Source organism: Macaca fascicularis, chromosome 18 (genome assembly GCF_037993035.2).
Source record: "Macaca fascicularis isolate 582-1 chromosome 18, T2T-MFA8v1.1".
In the NCBI taxonomy this organism is placed as follows: Eukaryota; Metazoa; Chordata; class Mammalia; order Primates; family Cercopithecidae; genus Macaca; species Macaca fascicularis.
In genome coordinates, this window is record NC_088392.1 from 10,200,538 (window position 1) to 10,226,082 (window position 25,545).

The 25,545-nt window shown below is 41.3% G+C and overlaps 1 long non-coding RNA gene across 2 annotated transcripts in view; it reads right to left on the bottom strand.

Moving 5' to 3' along the window:
* The window catches only part of LOC135968203 (uncharacterized), a 433,495-nt gene extending 410,170 nt beyond the window's left edge, over window positions 1-23,325 (bottom strand). For both annotated transcript variants that reach the window (XR_012427191.1, XR_010582796.2), the window contains exon 1: window positions 23,195-23,325. This is a non-coding gene — a long non-coding RNA (uncharacterized lncRNA). The remainder of the gene's footprint in view (window positions 1-23,194) is intronic.
* Between the last annotated feature and the right edge of the window lie 2,220 nt (window positions 23,326-25,545).

Here is a 25,545-nt window from a genome sequence, read left to right on the forward strand (position 1 = left end):
TTGACCATATCATTATATTACGCTTTCAAAAATAAATTTTAAAAACTGTGTTTTGGGAGGCTGAGGTGGGAGGATGGCTTGAGGCTAGGAGTTGGCAAAAACCCTGGGCAACATGCTGAGACCCTGTCTCTATTTAAAAACAAAACTATATGAAAAAATAAACATTTCCAGCAGTTTCATCTACAATGTGAATTGCGTATGTGCAGTAACAATAAAGTCCTTCTGTCTAGCTTCTGATTTGTCAGACACAGCAAACAGGGTGCAAGGATGTTCAGACTGAGAAGACGAGCACTTGGCTCCCCAGGCAGGGGCTCACAGTGACTGGAGAATGAGGACTGGATCATAGACTCTAGGCAAGGCTGCCCCCCGCTCCCTGTCCGTACTCACTTGGGAGTGGAGCCTTCTCAGCAGAGGCGCCAACCTGAACTCAGGTCATTCAACAGGATGCAGGGGTCTTGAAAGGCAGTACAGACAATGACTCTGGGTCAGACATCCTCGATTGCTCCTAGGCAGATCACTACACTCACAGCAAACACCCAGGATCTTCCTGAGAATGAGGAGGGTGTTTCTTCAGCACGGCTTACAGAGAAGCCCCTGAAAGGCCCATGAGGCCACTGCTGGGGTGTGGAACAGCTGCACTGGTCACACAGGTGGATGCCTGTGGCCAGCAGTGCATGAGTTTTTTCTAAAGGTGTCTCTATCCAGGTAAAACACAAAGTTAGATGGGCTGAAAAACTGATGAGGTTTGAGCACCACTTTTCAATGATTTAAAAGAAGCAAACTGTGCTGACAACATAGGAGTGTACGCAAGTTATTTCAGATGAGTTTATCAGCAGTCTTTGTATTAGGCCATTGTTGCATTGCTATAAAGAAATACCCAAGACTGGTCATTTACAAAGAAAAGAGGTTTAATTGGCTGACAGTTCTGCAGACTGTAGAGGACATGATTGAACATGGTGTCGACGTCTGTTCAGATTCTGGGGAAGCCCCAGGGTGCTTACAGTCATGGCAGAAGGCGAAAGGGGAGCAGACCTCTCATGTGGCGGGAGCAGGAGCAAGAGCAGCAGAGAGTGTGAGGTGCCACACACTTGTAAACAACCAGATCTCACGAGAATTCACTGTCACGAGGCCAGCACAAAGGGGATGGTGCTAAACCATTTATGTGAAATCCACCCCCATGATCCAATCATTTCCCACCAGGCCCCACCTCCAACCTTGAGGATCACATTTCAATATGAAATTTGGGTGGGGACACGCCTCCAAACCCTATAAGTGTTCAAACTTTTTGATTATGGGTCCTACCATAAAAAAACTTTTGAGCATGTACTTACATTCTGTGCATATTCACAGAAGCATATAGACTTATCACTGTACTCAATACTGTGCACATTACAATCAAATACAAAACAGAAATGCTTCAAGCGTAACATAAACCACAGTTTTCCTGCCCTCATACTCACCATTTGGAAATAACAGCTGTGAACGGTGCTTCTCACACTTCAGACATCTGCACACTGTTAATGGGTTTTGGGTGCATATGGGGACTGCCATGTTTAGTAAAATCTTAAGAAAAGTTATAACAGTGTTTAAGACTAACATTAAATGTGAAATAATCTCTCTTTCCTGCCATTGAGAAGCCTGAAATCCAGTCCAGTAGAATGCCCAATTCACAGGACAGCTGGTTACTCTACTTCTGGTAAATAGAACCTTCTGATGCAAATTCATGGTCCTCTTGGGAGTCAGTGACTGTTTGGTGACTCTCAGCTAGTTCTATACATTCAGCTTAATCATGATCATGGATAAAGAAATTGTACAGAAATTCCTATGAAAAATCACTCATAGGAATGGAGACATGCTAAATGGAAGGCCTGTCAGATTCAAAAACTGGAAGTTTGAATTATGTAAATTTAGGAAATCATGGAAAATAAATTCCTCGTCCTCTCTTGGATTGATCTGACTGTGCAAAGTATTCTTTCATTATCAGTGGCAGCATTAGGATGTGGTTTATAAATATTCCCAATAACACCTCATTGATTTCATTTTCTGGGTAGTGAAGAAAATCATGAAGTATGGGAAAGAGTTAGGCTCCCAGTGTGCCCGAGTTTGGTCTCTAATAATTCCTAATATTACAACCTCAACAGTAAAAACTGTAATCATTCAGTTGTAGGTGACAGGTTCAGGCTAGGCCAAATAGTAATATATTCCCAAACCACCACATATCACAAAATCATCTTTACTGGTTTTATCAACAACATGAAGAAGTGATTTTACCTCTGTGTAAATTTATGCAAACAGCTTTTCTATTAGCAATGTATTTTGGTGTTTTTTTAAATGCAGTTTCATAGCCCACTTCCTCACTGAAAATATTGTAAATAAAAAACACCTTATGTCTAAGATTTCATCTTCTCCACAATTTTCACTATTTCCTTTAACAACCAGAGTCATGTTGTTGACTGTGAACCTTTCTCTTTGAATAAAGACTGACTATTGGTGGAATCATTTGATTTTTATATAAAAGCCCTTGTTCATTGAACATATTTCAGCCATCTTAAAAATACTAGTCCCCATGCAGGGAACCCCTGGCTTGGGCCCACAGCACAGACCCTCCATCCTGGACTGACTACACTGAGTGATTAACAACCTGCATTTCTCTGAGGTGGAGTCCCCAGGAGACAAGCAAAAGACCCTTGGACACAACCACTACTAATGTCCCTTGCTCTGCTGCATCCAAGTTGGGGAGGGAACATAAACCCTGAGATCACCCCCAAGCTATGGTGGGTAGCTCAGGAGTGCCAAGCTGCAATCTACAGCCAGCACTCAAGTGGGAGCAGAGCCCAAACTTTCAGAGCATTGAGAGGGAGCATGGCTGCAAGAGTAAGGAAATATAGAGAAGCCACACAACTGAGCCAGAGCTTACCAACAGACTAATATGCCTGAGCACCACCTACTGAATCACACTCCAAAGCTTCAACCCCCAAAATACCTCACTAACATATCCTGCTGTGAAACCAAAGACAAGCAGTCAGCTACAAATAAAGATGCTGCACAAAGCCTTAAACCTGTGAAAACATCCAGAAAAGAAGTCAATTGACTGTACTCAATATACACTGCAGTTAAAGGAACACCCACATGCAGAGATGAGAAAGAACCAATGCAAGAACTCAGGTAATGCACTAGTTCTCCAGCAAGGGTTCTCTTCTCTTCTCTTCTCTTCTCTTCTTTTTATAAGACAGAGTCTTGCTCTGTCACCAGGCTGGAGTGCAGTGGCATGATCTTGGCTCACTGCAACCTCCGCCTCCCAGGTTCAAGCCATTCACCTGCCTCAGCCTCCCGAGTAGCTGGGACTACAGGTGTGTGCCACTACACACAGCTAATTTTTGTATTTTTAGTAAAGATGGGGTTTCACCATGTTGGCCAGGATGGTCTCAATCTTTTGACCTTGTGATCCGCCCACCTCGGCCTCCCAAAGTGCTGGGATTACAGGCGAGAGCCACTGTGCCCGGCCCCAACAAGAGTTCTTAACCAGGCTCAGTTGGCTGAAAAGACAGAAATATAATTCACAATATGGATAGGAACAAAGATCATCAAGATTCAGGAGAATAGCAAAACCCAATCCAAGGAAACTAAGTATCACGATAACATGATACAGAAGCTGAAAGATGGCATAGCCAGATCCTAATGGATCTAACAGAGCTGAAACACACACTACAAGAATTCCACAATGCAATTGCAAATCTCAACGATAGAATAGACCAAGCTGAGAAGGGAATCTCAGAAATTAAAGACTGCCTCTCTGAAATAAGACAGTCAAATGAAAATAAAGAAATTAGAATGAAAAGGAATGAACAAATCTCAAAAAATATGAAATTATATAAAGAAGGCAAATCTACTAACCACTGGTGTCCCTGAAAAGGAAGGGGAGAAAGCAAACAACTTGGAAAATAAATTTCAGGATATCATCTATGAAAAATTCCCCACTCTTGCTGGAGAGGCCAATAGTCAAATTCAGGAAATACAGAGAACCCCTGCAAGATTCTACACCAGAAGATCATCCTTAAAACACATAATCGTCAGATTTACCAAGGTTGAAATGAAAGAATGGTAGAGGCAGCCAGAGAGAAAGGGAAGATTACCTGCAAAGGGAACACCATCAGGCTAACAGTCCGCCCCTCAGCTAAAACCCTACAAGCCAGAATAAACTGGAGGCCTGTATTCAACATTCTTAAAGAAAAAAAAAATTAACCAAGAATAGCCAGCCAAACTAAGCTTCCTAAGTGGAGAAGAAATCCTTTTCAGATAAGCAAATTTTGAGGGAGTTTGTTACTACCAGATCTGCCTTACAAAAGACCTTTAAAGGAAAACTAAACATCGAAAGGAAAGACCATTACCAGCAAATACAAGAACACACTTAAATAGACAGAGCAGTCACACTATAAAGCAACATAATAACCAGTTAAAAACACAATGACAGGATCAAAGCCACTCATATCAATACAAACCTTAAATGTAAATAGGCTGAATGCTCCCCCGCCCCCCACTTAAAAGGCACAGAGTGGTAAGCTGAATAAAAAAGCAAGACCCAAGGATACGCGGTCTTCAAGAAACCCATCTCACATATAATGACACCCACAGGCTCAAAATAAAGAGATGGAGAAAAAAATCTACGAAGCAAATGGAAATCATAAAAAAGTAGATCCCAAATATCACAAATACATGCACCCAGCATAGGAGCACCCAGATTCCTAAAACAAGTTCTTAGAGACCTTTCAAGAGACATAGACTCACACATAATAATAGTGGAAAACCTCAAAACTCCATTGACAGTATCAGACAGAACATCAAGACAGAAAGTTAACAAAGGTATTTAGAGCCTGAACTCAACATTGGACCAATGCTAGAGCTCTGCAGAACTTTCCACCCAAAAACAACAGAATATACATTCTTCTCATCACCACACAGCACATTGACCACATAATCAAATGTAAAACAATCCTCAGCAAATGCAAAAGAACCAAAATCATACCAAACACATTCTCAGACCACAGCAAAATAAAAATAGAAGTCAGGACTTAAAAATTGCTCAAAACTATCAATTACATGGAAATTAAGCAACATCCTCCTAAATGACTTTTGAATAAATAATGAAATTAGGGGAGAAATCAAGAGTTCTTGGAAACTAATGAGAGCAAAGATATAACATATGAGAATCTCTGGGACACAGCTAAGGCAGTGTTAAGATGGAAACTCATAGCACAAAACATCCACATCAGAAAGTTAGAAAGAACTCAAATTAACAACCTAATATCACAACTGAAACAACTAGAAAAGCAAGAGCAAACCAACTGCAAAGCTAGCAGAAGACAAGAAATAACCAAAATCAGAGCTGAACTGAAGAAAATTGAGACGCAACAAATCATTCAAAAGATCAACAAATCCAGGAGTTTGTGTTTTGGAAAAAAGTAATAAGATAGACAGGCCACTAGCTAGACTAATAAAGAAAAGAGATAAGATCCAAATAAACACAATGAGAAATGACAAAGGGGGTGTTACCACTGACCCCACAGAAATAAAAATAACCAGAAGAATCTACTATGGACACCTCTATGCATGCAAACTAGAAAACCTAAAAGAGATGGATAAATTCCTGGACACATACACCCTTCCAAGATTGATTTTCCAGTGTCAGCCACTGGTACTATGCAACCTCCAATGCTGATTCGAATGTTCGATCATGGAATTTTGTCAATGGCTAGATTGCCATGTTCCCTGGATGAAAACCAGTCAATTTTTATAGCTGGTTTTACAAGCATCTTGTCAATCAAATTTGTGAATTGTAACCATTTTTCTTTAAGGAATTCGCTTTTCCATAATCTCTCTGTAGCATTGGTCATTTATCTACCACTATTGAGGGGGAAGAAAACGTCCATTTAAAAAATTGAAAATATTTAATTTTTTGTTATTCTAAATATCTGCAATTGGCTTACCAAAAAAGGTGATGGGGTTTTGTTTTTAAAAGGCCTCGAAGTTTGTATGGATTGGTGCCACACTTTGAAAGAATTCTAGCCCAGACATCATGCCATAATAAACAGGGATAAATGGATTATATATCTTAAAAAATCCACTGTGAGGGCACTCACACATGACCTTTTGACTGCTTGTTCAAAATCTTCACGCTCAAAAAGTCGACATTTATGAGCATACATAGATTCACATTTTATATTTACCTAGAAACCCACTTACTATTTGCATTTATGAAACTATTTTGACTTTAATATATGCACTGCTATTTTCCTCACTACGTTTATTATTCAATGAAACACTTTTAAGCCTTTGATCCATTTGTGAGTATGATACACCACAATACTAATAACTTAACATGCAAATTTAACAAATCTGAATAATACCATGCAAATAATACAAAAATATGCTGGTTGAGATAACTTCCTGTAAATTGGAAGTTAGATAAGGCAGACCAATGGAATTCATAGAGTTCATGCACAGCTTTTTAAAGTATTATTAAGAATGCAATGGCATTTCTATGAAAATCGTAATGAAACGTATGTTACAAATATGTGAAATGTTCATAGGATGTTTTTAAACTTTTTCCTCTAAAATCACCAGTGGCACAGCTGTTAGTCCACAAGAGACCATGAACGTCCAGAAAACTAAACGTTGTGTTGAGATCTGGATGTGGACATCCCTTCCCAACGTCAAGTTCTGCAACATCAATCTCATTGACAGCTTGAAATTGGCCATGGTGGAGTCTTTTATACTTTGAATATGCCCAATCACTATGAATTAAGACTTTTGGGGGTGAGGGAGTGCTGTGGTGATACCCAATTTACCAGCACAATACTGGGAAGGCTGCATTCTTAGGAGCCCTGCTCTAACCATAGAATCCCTTCTTCCCACATTCAATCAGTTGCCAAATCATTCATCCAGTCATTCAACATATACTTGAATATACTGTAGAAGATGCATTGTTCAAAGCCCTGGGTCTAATTGCAAGGGAGTGAACAAAACAGATGTGTTCTGCTCTCATAGATGTATAATCTGGTAGTTGAGACAAAACTGTAAATTAGTTAACAAAAAAAATTATAATATAAAACAAGGGCTATAAAGAAACAGAACTGGGAGTGATGATGCAGTAATAGAAAGGAAACAGACCTGACTCACACATCAGGGAAGGCTCCTCCGAAGAGGGCAAGAGGATGAGGCTGTCAGTTTCCAAAGAGAAGGAAGAGCTCTGAGGGTTCTGAGTGAGAAATGCCCACCATGTGCATCCCAGAATGCAGGCAGTGGCTGGAATGCTGGGAGAGAGGAGGGCAAAGGAAAGGAAGCTGAAGAGATGGTCGGGGTTGCATCCTCCTGGTCCTGAAGGCCACAGTGGGGAGTCTGAAGTTTACTTCCAAGAAAATGGGAAATAATGAAACTGTTTTAGGTAAGTGAGCAGGATGTTATTTTATTTTTATATATATATATATATATATATAAAAGAATATATTACATATAATAAATATGTCTGTCATATGTATGTCTATAATAATATATATTACATATATAATACAGACATATCTGTTATAGCTGGATGGGGAACAGAAGCAGTAGGAAAATTTAGGCAAGATGGAGGTTTGGACTCATGTGGTCAAAAAGTAGATGGAGATTGGTGGATAGATGTGAGACGTAAGACACGAAAACAACAGGATTTGTTGACTCACTGTCAGGAAAACAGAAATTAAAGATAACAGTGTCCTGGCTTGAGTGACTTAGATGATGATACAACTCATTAAGATTGAGAAGACAGGTAGAGGAACAAAACTGTGAAAGACAAGGGGAAAGAGAAAGACTGGTGGAAACATCCTGTTTGAGAGGCCTCTCAGCAATCCAAGGGCAAGGCCAGGTCGGCATCTGGATACTTACAATGCTTCTCCTTTTCTATTACCATTAGCTAAAACCTTCCAGGGATATTTTGTCATCTAACAATGCCCCCCTCATGGAAGCTATCCCATGCAACACTGCTGTATTTGCCTTCTTAAAATGTCGTGATTGTCGATTCTCTTTTCAAAAATTGTCCATGCTTCCCCAGATTAACTTCAGCTTCAAGCTCCCATCTGCTCTTACCTCTTGCTACGTCTCTACAAACACCAGCCAAGTTAAAACATTCTCTTGTCACTCCCCGGATTTTTCTGATTGTACATTTCTTCATGTCCTGCTCTCCGCTTGTAGTTCTCCCATCACCTCTTCAGTTTCCACTACCTCAGACCATACTTATGCACTGTGTAAAGAATCCTGTCAGATGCCCTGATCTTTGTGACATCCTCTCAATTCAAACATGAATATGAATGTGTACCACTTAGGAAGTTGTGTGATGGGTTTTGTAAAAGGAACACACACTTTGGCATCAGAAGCCCTGGGGTAAGTGCTATCCCTATCATTTATTATCTGTGTTTTGAAAAACTTGCTTAACATATTTGGGTTTTGACTTATTCGTTTATGAAATGGAAGTACCATGTGTGTTGTGGAAATTCAAGGAAACTGAAAACAAAAACGTTTTCAAACTTTCACACACTGTAACTATCTCCATTAGTTTATCAATTTTTAACCCATGTTCCCTTTTGATAAACACAATAACAATGTTTAGCTTCTGAGTATAAATTCATGTCATAATGTTGAATATTTTTGTAAATACTCATCACTGCCTGGTGAATCTTGCTTCTTTGAATGCGATGCAACCATCCAACTTATACCCACTAGTTAAAATTCCTGTTTGAAGGTAAAAATATGATTGGGTCTACCACTAACATTTATGTATATGGCTTATCATCTTTATTAAATAACATTATCATCTTACTCATTTTTGCAATACATAAGTATTTATAATACAATCTACCTAGTAAAACCTCAATAAATATTAATTGAATCAATTAATTGATTGGTTTCAATTGCAAATTATTGAGCATCACAAAGAAATTATTCTTGATGTTGAGAAAATTGAAAATAAGGACCTGGGGAGGATTCTGGGGAGAAAGAAAGCATTGTATACAACATATACAATTCATTTCTTCAGTCACCCTTCATCACCTGAGACACACATTATCTATCTCATTCTACCACTTAGTGGTTTTCACCTTCCATAAATCATGTCTCTGTGTTTTTGCTCATACTGTTCTCTCTGCTAGGAATGCTCATCCCATTCCCCCGACCAACTCTCAGCACAACCCTTAATCTGCCTAGAGAAAACCTAAATTACAATAGCTGGAACCCAAGGGAGAGTCAGCACCAACAATGCAGGAGAGAAAAAAAATGGTGGAAGAGTGTCATGCCAATGCAAGACTTCCTTTTATGATATACTGTTGAATGTACCAGCGATCAAACTTGACTCAATCCATAAATTACACCCTACTATCCTTGAATCAATAAAACTCATATTCTACTTAGGACCACATGTGTGTAGGGCAAATTCCTTCTGAATCCTCTCTTAAAATGTCTTGGAAACACCAACAGGGCACAGTGGCTCACACCTGTAATCCCAGCACCTTGAGAGGCCGAGGTTGGCAGATCACCAGAGGTCAGGAGTTTGAGACCAGCCTGGCCAACATGGAAAACCCCATCTCTACTAAGAATACAAAAATTAGCCGGGTTTGGTGGTACAAACCTGTAATCCCACTACTCGGAAGGCTAAAGCAGGAGACTCACTTGAACCTGGGAGGCAGAGGTAGCAGTGATCCAAGATCGCACTATTGCACTCCAGCCTGGGCAACAAGAGCAAAACTCCATCTCAGAATTTAAAAAAAAAAAAAAAGGTCTTGGAAATACCAAAGGCTGTAAGAACCAGTCCTTGTCAAAAATATATATTCTCCTTCTGCCTGATGCCTACTTCCTCTGACCCATCATTTTGACATCCAATAATAGCCCCCAAGAATTGCACACATTTATTGAGAATGTACACACATTTATTGAGAATGTACACACATTTATTGAGAATGTACTGCTTGCCAGGAACATTATCCTTTAATCTTCAAAGTAATCCTAAAATGTTGGCACTTTCATTGTCCCCATTTTAGGGATGGGGAAACTGAGGATTAGTGAGGTTGAGTGGTTAACTAAGGATTACACGGCCAGTACGCATACAGTGGCAGCAAAATTTGAACCCAAGTCTGTCTGGTTCCAAAGTTCAAAATGTTACACATTGGTTTATGATACCAGTGGTACCATATGATTCTGCTCAGGGGGGCTTTCTTCAGTTTGCCCCAACATGTGTGTTCCCTCTCCTTATTACCCCCATAATTACTAACCACGAGTTTCAAGATTCAGGTTCCTGAACTTCTAAGGTTAGAATCTTAATCAAGAATAGTGCCTAGGCTGGGTGTGGTGGCTCATGCCTGTAATCCCAGCACTTTGGGAGGCCAAGGCAGGTGGATCGCCTGAGCTTAGGAGTTCGAGACCAGCCCAGGTAACATGGTGAAACCCTATCTCTACCAAAAATATGAAAAATTAGCCAGGTGTGGTTGCACACACCTGTGGTCCTAGCTACGTGGGAGGCTGAGGCGGGAGGATTGCTTGAGCCTAGGAGGCCAAGGTTGCAGTAAGCTGAGACCATGCCACTGCACTCCAACCTGGGTGGCAGAGTGAGACTCCATCTAAAAAAAAAAGAAAGGCCTCTAAATTAATACCATCTTTTTTTTTTAATCTAGAGGCTAGTTCCAAAAATAATAGAGATTTTAGACTACAACATTTTTTTCTCTCTGTAGACTTTAACATCTCAAGTATCAGTGATGATTGCTTGTTAAGATGGAGAAGAGAATAGACACAAAATGCTCCTAAACATTTGCCTGCAGTAAAATGCATAAGCTGAATGATGATTAGTAAATAAGATGACCACATTACAGAAAATAGGTTTAATAAAATGTTGATGAGCTTCCTTTCTTCAAAGGTTAATAACCAGGAACACTTCCAAGCTAGTATTTCATTGGTAACTCTGAGTTGTAAACATGAAACTTACTTCCCTAACTCTGATATTACTCATCAACCAGAATTCAGTGCTCCTTAAATTAGTGTTGCCTTGTTGCCATTAGTGCCAATTTAAAAAACGTTTACATTAATCATGAACATAAGCTGATCAGGGAATGCATTTCTTCTAAATCATATGGGACACAAAAGATTATCTCCTTATGAGAATTATAATTCTATAGAATTATTAGCTTTATTTTTCTAAGTGAGCATCAATTTTTCCTTCAGGACATTTGTGTCTTTGGTATTGAAGAAAGAACTAGATTAATCCTATACTAATCCTGAGAGCTGTAATCCTCTTTTTATTTTCAAATCCATATCAGTGCAATGTGACCAGCATTTAAACGACCATTCCCTGTTCTATTTGCCAGTGATTTACATGCCAAAGATATTTTCCCAAGGACTCCTGCCATTGTAAGATCAAACTTACCAAGGTCTCCAAGTCTTCTGAATCGATTCAAAAGTAGAGAGAATTGGGTTTGAGAGTAGCTCCTAGGCCTGGTCATCAGAAGTGACTGCGAGGCAACCTGACACAGTGTGGAGTAGCTTGGGAGTTCCAGCTGCCAGTGGTGGCTGCCAGTGCCTTCACTCACTCCCTCTGGAGCAGGAAACTCCTACTTAGTGTATCAACTGTAACTGCCAGCAGGCATTCTGCTGTGGACAGGAGTCTTAAAAGTGCAATAAGAGAACTGGAACTGGCAGAGGCCTCCTCCACATAATTGAATCTGAGCTTTCTGGGAATTCACTACTTTGACTCCGGACCACAGGCATGCTTGACCTTCTCCTCCACTCAGGTCCATAATTGAATCAAGTCTTGTAATTTCACCTGGAGCCATGCCAGACTCCATCTGTATCTTACAGTGGGGACTTAAGGGAAGCAGCTTCCCTTCCACTGGCAGGACCTCTTGAAAAACTGACCAGACCTTCACGAGCACCAACTCTTATGATATTATAGTGGTCATCAATAGCAAACTATTTCGGAGCAAGGTAGCCTTCTAGGATTTCCCGAGGACCAAAGTTTAGCAAATCATCTATGACTCTCAGGGGACTTCTCAGTTCATGTCAGGTATAAACACATAGGCATTTTGTTTTACCTCCATCAGAATCAGCTGGAGAGAAAAGCTTTCCTGCTTTATCATTCAGACCAAATTTCAAGAAAAATTCTTATGGGAAATTGGGGAAAACCATCTCAGCCTGCAAAATGGATTTTAAATAAAGATAACTTATCTTTATCATTAGTATGCACGCTAGTGTACCCTTACAAAATCTTAGTTTTGAATCTCCATCATTTTACTTTATTCTGACTCTATTAAAGAACAAAGAGCCATTCTTCTTAAGATCACCAGTGAATGATGAAATGCCTCTGCCCAGTTTGAGAGCTTGCAGGGAGGCAGTCCCTTGAACAATGTGTATGGGAGCAGACGCCAGTTATCACTGGCCCTTTCATGCACATGGTATTAGGAAGAGCACGTTCACCCTCCCCACCTCCACATCCTCACGTAAATGGTCATAAATGTAAAACGACATGCTTGATTACTTGCAAAAACTACTACCTTTAACACTCTGAGGGTATAACTCAGTCTCTCTAAAAGTTTTGTGACTGGATGTATAATCAGTTGCATTTGTCCTTCACCAAAGGAAAACAGGCCTGAGCCTCTCAGAGGGTTGCCCCATCTAAAACACCTGGAAAGTTTCCTTTGTCCTATTTACCCCCATTGTCAGAACTGGATACAAGTCATGCCTAAGGATCCCAGTTAATATGGAGCCTGCCTGTCTGGTAACTAACTCAAGCCACTTCCAAGGAGAAGGTAGCAGAGCTGGAGGCTCACATAGTCCACTCAAACATAGGCCTCCACAAGAGCTTGGTTTGCAATCTGAGATTGGCATCATTGATGTCTTTTACCACTGGATTGATCCAAGAGCCACCCTCTCCCATCCCTATTCCAATTCTTCTTTCATCATCTACTACTTTCTTATCTATACCCAGTTAATATTTGGCCTTAGCAGAAGAGCCACCCCCTGCCTTCTCCCTCCTTCTCCATCTAGGCCCAGTACATTTTCCCCTCAGTTCATGCAGTGAAAAGGGGGTATGGTCACACATCTTTCAAGCCTGTATCTGACACAGCCCAGAGAAGCAGAAAAAACACACAGGTGTAGTTTCAGACCTCGGTGAAATTCTCACTCTGTCACAACCCGACAGCTACACCTTCAGAAAGACAATCTCCCTGCATATAGGGGTGTTTCATTGTGGTTGGGTTGGTTGGTTGATTTCTAAGAAAGCTCATACTAATGGAAGTCAATTGTACAACAAAAGTCTTGAATTAAGAAAAGGAGTCATTCTCCAAGGGGCCGCTCCTCATTCTATTTTGCATTTTAACATTGACGATCCTTAATCTTTGTTTCGGGTCTTCTATTTAGAACAGCGGTTTTCAATCTTGGCTGTACATTACAATCACCTGGGGAGCATTTAAAATGCACCATGCCCTGGCCACAGGCCAGACCAATTAAATCAGACCCTCTGAAGGTGAGACGCAAGCATCAGTAGTTTTCACAGCTCCCAGGTGATTGCAACGTGTATCCATGGTTAAGGCCCACTAGATGAGAAGGCCCTTCCTTAACTGGCTTTAACTGTCTTGATTTCAGGAATTTTACATATGCTGCCATATATTTTCTTCATATAAAAATTATATTAAGTATACTCTGCTGGAGGAATTAGATATATAAAAGTTAAGGATGACTATTTCCATCAAAATGAAGTACAACGTAAGCATTCTTTTTTTTTCTCTGGAGAACCCAGACTAACACAGCGACTGTATTACTTGGTTCTCATGCTGCTATGAAGAAATACTCAAGACTGGGTAATTTATAAAGGAAAGAGGTTTAATCGACTCACAGTTCCACATGGCTGGGAAGGCCTCAGGAAACTTACAATCGTGGCGGAATGGAAAGTAGATATGTCCTTATTCACATGGCAGCAGGAGAGAGAAGTGCCGAGCAAAGCGGGGAAAAGTCCCTTATAAAACCATCAGATCTCGTGAGAACTCACTCACTATCATGAGAGCAGCAAAGGGGTAACTACCCTCATGATTCAATCACCTCCCGCTGGTGCCCTCCCACAACACACGAGGATTATGGGAACCAACAAAAAAGAAAAAAAGGTGGGAAAAAAAAAAAGAATTCAAGGTGAGATTTGGGTGGGGACATGGCCAAACCATATCAGTGATCGTGTGTTCTAATTTGTAAAATGAGGAAATAACATCAGTTAATCTTCAAGATCCCTTTTATTTGTATAGTCAATGATGTTTGAATAATGACTGCACCTCTGATTCAAACAACTTCTTTGGAAAAACCTTTGAACTAGAAGTTCAATGTCTTAACAACTAGTAGCTCTAAGACTTTGAAGAAATTGCCAGCCTCCTCTGATCCTTAGTTTCCAACCAGAACACATATCTGTTATTAACAAGCCCACTTACAGCATTAGGGCTTTCCAGAAACATGCCCTTTTGACATATAGATCTACTTTACATTTACCACTTTTTTTTTTACCTTTTCTTAAATTATTTAAAACCTATAGATTTTAAATACAGACCTGGCAAAATGAACTTTGTTATAATTTATTAGTTTGGAAATAAGAATAAATGCTATGCTTAAAGCTACATTGTGATTCGGTTTTTAGCAATATATTGTAAAAGGATAGATGGATTACTCCTTATTGGATTCCCCCCTCCAGTCCCTTAATGTCTGTATATTCTTTTTTTTTTTTTTTTTTTTTGAGACAGAGTCTTGCTCTGTCGCCCAGACTGGAGTGCAGTGGCGTGATCTTGGCTCACTGCAAGCTCCGCCTCCTGGGTTCACATCATTCTCCTGCCTCAGCCTCCCGAGTAGCTGGAACTGCAGGCACCCGCCACCAAGCCTGGCTATTTTTTTGTGTTTTTAGGAGAGACGGGGTTTTACAACGTTAGCCAGGATGGTCTCGATCTCCTGACCTCGTGACCTGCCTGCCTTGGCCTCCCAAAGTGCTGGGATTACAGGTATGAGCTACTGTGCCCAGCCAATGCCTGTATATTCTTTTAAAACAAAAACATACCAAAAAAAAAAAAAAAAAAACCCCAGCTCAGGCCTACTCACCAGATTATGGAGTTGCACATGCATTGTCCCAGTCTATGTTGTAGCAGTTGAACTATTAAGACCCACTGTTCAAAGAGATGCTTCTCTCTTGATCCATGCAGGAAAGATCCAGTTTTTCCAGAGGTCTGTGGACTGCTGGGACAACTCCCACCTGCCTTCTCTGCCTTGCATCCATCCTAAGAAGCTATAAACCTTTACTTCCATACTTGGCTAAGAATCCTTCTTTTCCTTTCTGTTGGGTCTTTACTCATTCAGTCAATTGCCTATTGAGTATCCTGTGCCAGGCACTGGTCAGAGTGCTTGAGATACATCAGTGAATAAAACAAAGCAAGACTCCTGCTCTTGTGCATCTTACATCCTAGTGAGGGAGAGAGAGACAACCTATATAATACATCAATAAATTATATAGCATACTAGAAGGTGGTAAGTGCCAGGGAAGAAACAAAATGTTTAACAAGGTTAGACTGGGAATGCAGGAGGGATTTGGTTGGGGCCAGAAAGGAATGTGATTTCATATAGGACAGTGATCCCCAACCTTTCTGGCACCAGGGACCAGTTTTATGGAAGACGATTTTTCCTTAGACAGGGGTTGAGGGGGATGATTTAGGAATGAAACTGTTCCACCTCGGATCATCAGGCATTAATTAGACTCTCATAAGGAGCACACAACCTAGATCCCTCACATGTGCAGTTCACAATAGGGTTCGCACTGCTGGGAGAGTCTCGACCCATCGCTGATCTGACGGGAGATGGAGCTCAGGTGCTAATGCTTGCTCACGCGTCGCTCACCTCCTGCTGTGCAGCCTGTTCCTAACAGCCCACGGACTGGTACTGGTCTGTGGCCCGGGAGTTGGGGAACCCTGATATAGAGGACCTTGTTCCAGGTCTGCAGTCAGTCCCATAATTAAGTGACCAACCTGGCCACCCAAACTAGTTACACAGATCTTACACATTACTGTAGGTCGAATATCCCTTATCTGAAATGCTTGGGATCAGAAATGTTTTGGATTTTGGAATATCTGCGTATATACAATGAGACATCTTGGGGATGGGACTCAAATATAAAAATAAAATACACATACATTTTATATACATAGGCCGAAGATAATTTTATACAATATTTTTAAATACTTTTGTTCATAAAACAAAGTTTGTGTCCTTTAAATCACTGGAAAGTAAAGGAAGCGAGCATGGAATTTTCCACCTCTGGCATCATGTCGGGGCCCAAAACGTTTCCAATTTTGAAGCATTTCGGATTTCAGAGTTTTGAATTAGGGATGCTCAACCCATATGTGTTTTAAACCATAAAGCAGTATTAAAATAGCAGGATCTATTATCATCATCATTAGTCCGAGACTAACTTCAGCTTATGAATAAAGGCATAAAGAATAAGTGGAGACTCTTCCTCATTTACTTTCACTCGCTCTCACACACACATACATACACACCCACACACCACACACACCACATACACACACACAGCACACACATACACCACACACACCACATACATACACACACCACACACTACATACACACATACACCACACACACCACACATACACACATACACACACACACCACACATACACACACATAAACACACACACCACACACACACCACACATACACACATACACACACACACCACATACACACATACACCACACACACACACCACATACACACATACACACACACACACCACACACACCACATACACACACACAGCACACACATACACCACACACACCACATACATACACACACCACACACTACATACACACATACACCACACACACACACCACATACACACATACACACACACACCACACATACACACACATAAACACACACACCACACACACACCACACATACACACACCACATACACACACACCACATACACACATACACCACACACACACACCACATATACACATACACACACACACACCACACATACACACACATAAACACACACCACACACACACACACACACACCACACATACACACACCATGTACACACATACACACACATACACACCACACACACACCACAGACACGAATACACACACACACACCACATACACACACACACCACCCACCACATACACACACACAGCACACACACACATACATACATACACACCACATACACACACCACACACACACCATGCACGCACAAACACAAACACACCACATGCACACATACACACACACACCACACATACACACACATAAACACACACACACCACGTACACACACACCACACATAGACACACACACCACATACACACATACACACCACACACACACTACAGACACGAATACACACACACACACACACACACACGGACTTCTTTTGTTATTGTTGAGACTGGGTCTTACCCTGTCACCCAAGCAGGAGTGCAGTAATGTGACCATAGCTCACTGTAGCCTCCAACTCCTGGGTTCAAAGCAATACTCCCACCTCAGCCTCTTGAGTAGGTGGGACTACAGATGTGCACCACCACGCCCAGCTAATTTTGTTGTTGTTGTTGTTGTTGTAGAGATGGGGTATTTCTGTGTTATTCAGACTGGTCTCGAACTCCTGGCCTCAAGCAATTCTCCCACCTCAGCATCCCAAAGTGCTGGGATTATAGGTATGAGCCACCACATTGGGCCACACCAGACTTCTTTACCCAAAGTATTTTTTCAAAGCTACATGTCACCTTTGAGGAAGCAATTTTGTGCATTTTCTGCTGCTTCTATTTAAAAACCTTTGACCCTCATCCTCATCCCTTCTGAGGCCAACATCTCTGCATTTAGTTGGCGTTTGATCAAGAATGGAAAACCACTTTCCTGTTATATCACACTAGTATAGCGAGGAAGTGTTTATGGCCTTTGAAAACCAAGCTACGATTCCTTTTATATCCCGTTCTTTCACGTCAACTTCAACAGGACTTCCGCTCAATTTGAACAGGTAAACGGGAATTGGGAATATTTAGGATTTTTGTTTCATAACATGCAGGGAATATGTTTGATCGTTTTTCCATCTCTAATCTACCAGTGATTATTGCCATAAGCATTGTGCTTCTCCATCGTGATGCAGCTGAGCTCTAAGATGACGTTTCTTTTACCTGGCAGGTTAGGGTTGCCATTATTTCCCAGAACATCTGATTGCTCAGCTTACATTTCAGACATGTTTCCACTGAAACTCCTGATGGCTCAGACCCCTAGTTCAGCTCTCTAGTTCTCTCAGCTCATTTGCTTTTTAGTGCATTTTAAACTTCAGAGACTTTGAACTTTCCCTTCCTTTTGAAGTGACCGTAACCTGTTATATGTAACAACATTGATGCTGACATGGATAAAGAAGTAGCCCTGAGGCTGGTAAAGTCCTGGAGTTCCAAAATCCCCACTAATAAGACTACCCTGCAGTTAAACGGTGATAACAAACAGCAATCGTCTGTCCACATCCATTATACAGCAGAAGGCCTGCTGTTTTATTGACTGGCAGAAAACAGTTCCCATTTCATGAAACCATAAAAATTAAATTGAGTGTAAACTCTCCCAAGGTCACTGCCTCTAACCTTATAACATCAGAAATGAGGGCTGTAAACCCCACCGTGAACCATGTGATCTGGAAGAAGCCAGAGAGTTGATTCCTGGGCTCTGGGTGCAGCACCCCATGGGCACTTGGCTATGCGCAGCCTCCCACGTTTCTGGTTGTCAGGACATGGCAGGAACGCTCTTCCTCCCCAGGTCTGACAGATGCCTTCTTGATGGCAACTACTGCCTGCCCAGCCCACTGAGTAATGCAGCGTGTGTCTATGTCATGCTGAGGGTCATCCTGGCAACCTGCACTGCTGGTGGCATAAGCAGTCATCACTCCTGGTATGAACTGTCCCATCAGCATAATCGCCACCCTCCAGGATTTCCTTGGCCTCTCGTTCTTGTCTGGGTTACCCTGTGGATTTCCTAGGGAGAACTCGGTAAAATTTTAACAACTAACAAATTTCTAGCCACAAGTTTCTCAATTGCAAAGACCCATCTTCTCTGCATTTGTATCATAGAGCAAATATGGAGTGAATGCTGAGATGAAAAGGGAAATTGAAAGTTTATCCCAACTCCCTTCTTCCCACCATAAATGTCCCAAAACTATCCCAGTTAAAAGTATCAGAATTATTAAAACGTGAGAAAATGTACCAATAAAATAAGTAAATTCAGTGAAATCCCTATCAAAACTACAGCAGGTTATATTGTAGAAATTGACAGACCGATCCTGCATATTTTCTTAATGCAAAGGACTTAAAACAGCTGGAACAATTTTGAAAGGTTAGAACAAAGTTGTAAGATTTGTACTACCCCATCTCACAATGACTATAAATTCACAGAAACAACAGAGGGTGGTACTGGCATAAGGATAGGAACATAGATCAATAGAGTCTAGAAATGAGTCTTTACATTAACGCCCAACTGATTGATGTATTTATTTTCTTTTTCCTTTTTTTATTTTCAATGGAGTCATGCTGCAGTGTTCAGGCTAGAGTGCAATGGCCCCATCTCGGCTCACTGCAACCTCTGCTTCCCAGGTTCAAGCAATTCTCCTGCCTCAGCCTCCCGAGTAGCTGAGACTACAGGCATGCACCACCACGCCCAGCTAATTTTTATATTTTTGGTAGAGACGGGGTTTCACCACATTGGCCAGGCTGGTCTCAAACCCCGGACCTCAAGTGATCTGCCCACCACAGCCTCCCAAAATGCTGGAATTGCAGGCGTGAGTCACCACACCCAGTCCCCCAACTGAGTTTTGACAGAGGTACCAAGGCATTTCAACAAATGGTACTGGGATAATTATATAGCTATACGCAAGAAAAAATGAACAGAGACCCTAAAACATGCCATATGCAGAAAAAAAAATCAAAATCATTTATACATCTTACTATAAAATCTAACTCTATAAAACATCTGCAATAAAACATAAGAAAAAATTATAGTGACCCTAGGATGCACAAAAATTTCTGCTATAACACCAACAGCATGAGCCATCACAGAAAAAAATAATTGTGCTTCATCGAAATGTGAAACTTTTACAATTCAAAAGATAGCACTAGGAAAATGAAAAAACAAGCCACAAACTAAGAAAAAAATAATTGCAAATTATAGTTCTCATACTAGAATTGCATCCAGAATAAAGAATTATAATTCAATAATAAGAAAACAAGTCAATTTTTATCTGGACAAAAGATTTAAACAGACGTTTCACTAGACATCTGAATGGTTAATGAGCACATACAAAGATAGTTCATATTCTTACTCTTTAAAGAAATGCAAATTCAAACCCCACTGAGAACCACTACACATGCTGGAATGGCCACTATCAAAAAATAGACAAAAACAAGTGTTGGCAAGGATATAGAGAAACTTGAACCTCGTACATTGCTGGTGGGAATGTAAAATGGGGCAGCCACTTTGGAAAACAGTCTGGCAATTTCTTAAAAAGTTGAACAAATTTACTATACAACCCATCAATTCAACTCCTAGGATTTTCCCAATAGACATGAAAATATGTGTCCATACAAACACATGTGCATGAATGTTCATAACAACAGTATTCATAATAACCAAAAACAGGTGAATGAGTAAGCAAAATGTGTCATATTCATACAGCACAATACTATTCTGCAATAAAAATGAGGCCAAGCACGGTGACTCATGTCTGTAATCCCAACAGTTTGAGAGGCCAAGAAGGGAGGATTGCTTGTGCCCAGGAGTTCAAGACCAAGAGAAATGAATTCAAGAGAGAACTCATCTCTACAAAAAGTTTAAAAATTAGCCAGGTGTGGTGGCATGCCTGTAATTGCAACTACTTGAGAGGCTGAGGTGGGAGGATCACTTGAGCCCAGGAGGTAGAGACTGCAGTGAGTCCTGGTCATACTACTGCACTCCAGCCTGGGCGACAGAGTAAGACCCTGTCTCAAAAAATAATATGAAATCAAATAAAATAAAACTGCTGATCCACGCCACAACGTGGATGATCGTCAAAAACGTAAGCTAAGTAAATGAAGCCAGACACAAAAGGCTACACTTATCTAAAATGTCCAAAAAAGACAAATTTGTAGATACTAAAATCATGTCAGTGGTTATCTAGGGCTGAGTGTAGTTGCAATGGGCAGGAGGTTACACTTAGAGGATGGAATTGTTCCCAAACTGGATTGTTGCGATGGTTGCACAAGTTTAAACAAACACTAAAAATAATTGAACTGTATATTTATGATTGTGGAATTATGGTGTGTAAATTATATGGTTTTTTTTTTGAGACAGAATCTTGCTCTGTTGCCCAGGCTGGAGTGCAGTGGCACAATCTCGGCTCACTGCAACCTCTGCCTCCTGGGTTCAAGTGATTCTCTTGCCTCAGCCTCCCAAGTAGCTGGGATTACAGGTGTCTGCCACCATGCCCCGCTAATTTTTGTATTTTTAGTAGAGACGGGGTTTTGCCATTTTGGCCAGACTGGCCTCAAACTCCTAACCTCAGGTGATCTGCCTGCCTCGTCCTCCTAAAGTGCTTGGATTACAGGCATGAGCCACTGCTCCCAGCCTGTAAATCATATTTTAATAAAATTGTTTAATAAAAATCAAGGTCTAAAATCTCAATATGTACTATATCTCAAATATTATATTAAATATAAATATGTGTTCCAAAAATAATAGAAGAGAATAGTTCTAACATATTAACTATGGTTACTTCTCTTTCATGGACTATTGAGTGACTTTCGTTTGCTTGGTTATATTCATCTGTGTTTTTCAAGTACTCAGTAATAAGCATGTATTGCTTTTGTAATCAGAAAAATCAAAGCATATTTGTTTTTTTTTTTTTTTATGGAAGACATCCCTAGTAAAAGTAATATCAGGAAGTAGGTATGTTACAACTTCCTCTAAACATGTCTAGTATCTGGTAGCTAACCCAATGTTTGTGGTCAGTCCTACATGTTGGTATAATACCAGTTCCCCAAAATATTTTAAGAATCAGTGTGCCATTCGTGCCACTCCCTCCGCTGCAAAGTAAAATTTATTCGTGTGAAATCTGCCTCCGCCAGCCCATCTGCCCTCCTTGCATCTCCAGGCTCCACTCTTGAGAGCTCACCCACTGCTCACTCCGCCCCTCCTGGATGCCAGGACGGAGGGAAGAGGCAGTAAATCAAAAGGAGACTTTGCTGATCTCCCTGGTCAGGGCTCCAGGAAGAGTGGGGGCAAAAGGGACAGGTTGGGACGATTGCAGCCTCTGTTGAACAAGAGCACACCTGGTTGCTGCCAGAGGGACTTGGGCAATGCCTCTGATGCCCTGGGACCAGGGAGGTGGCCAGGCCGCTACACCAACCCTGCATCAGCCCTGCACCCGCGCTGCACCACCGCTGCACCCACCCTGCTTCCGCGCTGCACCCACCCTGTATCCGCGCTGCACCCCCGCTGCACCCACCCTGCTTCCGCGCTGCACCCACCCTGCTTCCGCGCTGCACCCCCGCTGCACCCACCCTGCTTCCGCGCTGCACCCACCCTGTATCCGCGCTGCACCCCCGCTGCACCCACCCTGCTTCCGCGCTGCACCCACCCTGCATCCGCGCTCCACCCCCGCTACACCCGCCCTGCATCCCCGCTTCACGAGCTCTGGCCGCTCATTACTCCCGCAGCCTCCACCTCCCCCTCGCCCTCCCGCAGCGCCTGGTGCCTTCCTTTACCAGCCCTAGAACCAGTGGCTTTCCCCATGGCCTCCAGGGAGGTCAGACAGTGCAAAGAGTGTGCGCTCTGCCCTGCAAGGCCAATCAGAAGCTGACACTGCAAACGCCGGGCAAGCACCGCTCCCCCGACCCCCGCCCTGCTGCTCCGACGGTCCTGAAGTCCCGTTCGCTGCTGGCATCTTTTCTCGTCACAGCCTTAGCGCTGCACGGACAGGCTGCGCACAACTTCAGCTTCCTGAGCTCCAACACTGATCACCACGGCAGAATATCAAAGACCAGACTGTATTTCAAGCCAAGCACCGATTTTTAACGCTTTGGGAAAACATTGTACCTTTGGCTGATCCTGTTTTAGTTCTTGGTGTGACTGGAAGGTAAACGGCCTCGACTGGCGGGAGGCTTGGCCAGATCCGGCAAAGGAGGCACCCCTGCAGGCTTCGGCCCGGCGGCCTCTGCTGTCCTACTGTTTTGGCGCGATGCCAGCAACAGAATTTAACACCCGTCCCCAAACCAAGTGCTAAAATAAATAGTCTGGGCCGTTTTCAAAGGGAAACGGTCACCCCCACAAAAACTCGATGCACATACATTGCTCATTCCTGGGAGAAGAGAGTACCAGAAGCCAAAGAACACTTTTTGTGAGAGCCTTGCAGATAAAATAAAACTTTACCAGTCTCTAATATATATATATATTTTTTTTTACTATTTTAGTTTTTTCATAGGCTCACAGTACTGTAAGTGTCCCAGATAAAAATCAGCATTACTACTAATTCACAGTGATTGACGGCTACTTTGAACACAGGGATGGGGACAAGAGAACAGCCCACATGGTATTGTTTGTACTTACACGGCCTGTGACCCAAGGGGAAGCCACAACATATATCCCCAAGAGGGACAAGCACTCCAACACCATGAAGACTTTGCAAACAAATAAAGAGAGTTTATGGATAAAAGTGTAAAAGCATCACCATAATGTTGTGGGAAGAATACAGAAGGAGGGCTCTATAAAAACCTTCATGCAAAACCTTGAATTTCCACTTGCTACTCATGTTCCCTTGACCAAGTCCTCACCTGTAAAGCAATATAACCTCTTTCCTTCCAAGACATATGGTGGTGTTATAAGGACCAAGTGATGTAATATAACGTGAACAATTGGGTTACTAAAAAGCATCATACAGATGTATAACATTTTATTTTAAATATACTTTTCAGAGGAATTTTTCCAAAGCACACAAAAAGAAGAAACTCTTGTAATTCTTCTATGCTGCATTTCTTCAGTGCCTTGCCTGGTATTAAAAGATCTATTGATTTATTAGTGCTGATGAAGATTTAATGTAGGATTTTCATATTAAAACATTAACCTTTAGTAAATGAAGGCATATTTCAAAAGAAAAGAACTTAGGAGTGTTTTTATGCTAATAGTAGACATTCTGAGCTGTGTCTGTTCATTAAAATAAAATTTTCCAAGGCAACAAGCTGAGAATCCTTTATTTATTTGTAAGTTCCTAGTACTGTCTAAGAACTATCTGAACATTTTCATTAGAATAATGTTTGAGTGTTAATGTGGCCAAGATCTCCTAATTTGTTCACTAGGAATAATACACTAAAAGAAAGCTGCTCTGATCCTACAATTTATTTAGTGGATTTCTCACACCGCCATTGGAAGGAGTTTTAAATTAAGAGTAGATTTCACATTAAGAGTAGATTGAAAAGCAATTGAAATCAATCTGCTTCAAATGGTCACATTTTTAAACCTTTCTGAGAACAAAAAAAAATTACCTCTCACTTTTTCCTTCATGAGAGATTTTGACACTTTAAACACGACTCATCATTGAAATCAATAGTGCAAGGCCCATCTATAGTCAAAGTTATGAATGGCAGCAATTCATTTTTGTATTCTCAAGTGTTAAAAATTGTTCCCCTTCTTCTTACATCTAGCCACTACCCACAGCTGGCACTCTAATGTTTTCTAGCCTTCTTGGTCTCACCCACTGATTCACACAAATCCTCTTAAAACGCTGTGGGGCATCCCAAGAGTTGCATGGGAAAAGAAGGGGCCGGAAAAAGTCCTGCTTGGCATGAACAATGAGGACAGTAGCATTTCAGTCATGAGCAGGAGAGGACCATTAGGGTGCAGGGAGAGTTGCAACTCTCCAGTGATAACAACACTGTGTAGCCACATGTCTGAGGTCCCCCTAAACAGCCACGAACTAATCTGGTGATGGTGAGAACAGGCATCCAGGTCTTAGTTTGCTCATCTGCAAAAACTTTTAATACTTGGGGGTGGGAGAATCCACAACTTGATCCAGTTTTGCAATTTACCATTGTAGAAAGAGCAATAAGACTAAGGCAAAGTTTTAGTCAATTTATATGAGTTTTTCCACATTGAGGCAACCCACACTTGGTCTATTAAATTGGTATCAAATACTTTCTCGCTTTTTGTTTGTTTGTTTAATCCATTTGGTATATTACTCCTATGTTGTTTTATTTTATTTCTAACTCAAAATATCCTTGAATTCATGGAAAACAAATGGGTTTGGGGAAATAATTGGCAAAATAGCTTAGTATGCTTTCAGATTTTCTCCCACCAAAAGTATCTCTGTCTCTGACAGTTTATCCTAAAACGTGTTGAACTCCTTGAAGCAGGATGAAAGGCAATCATTTCTTACCCCATATCGTAAATAATGC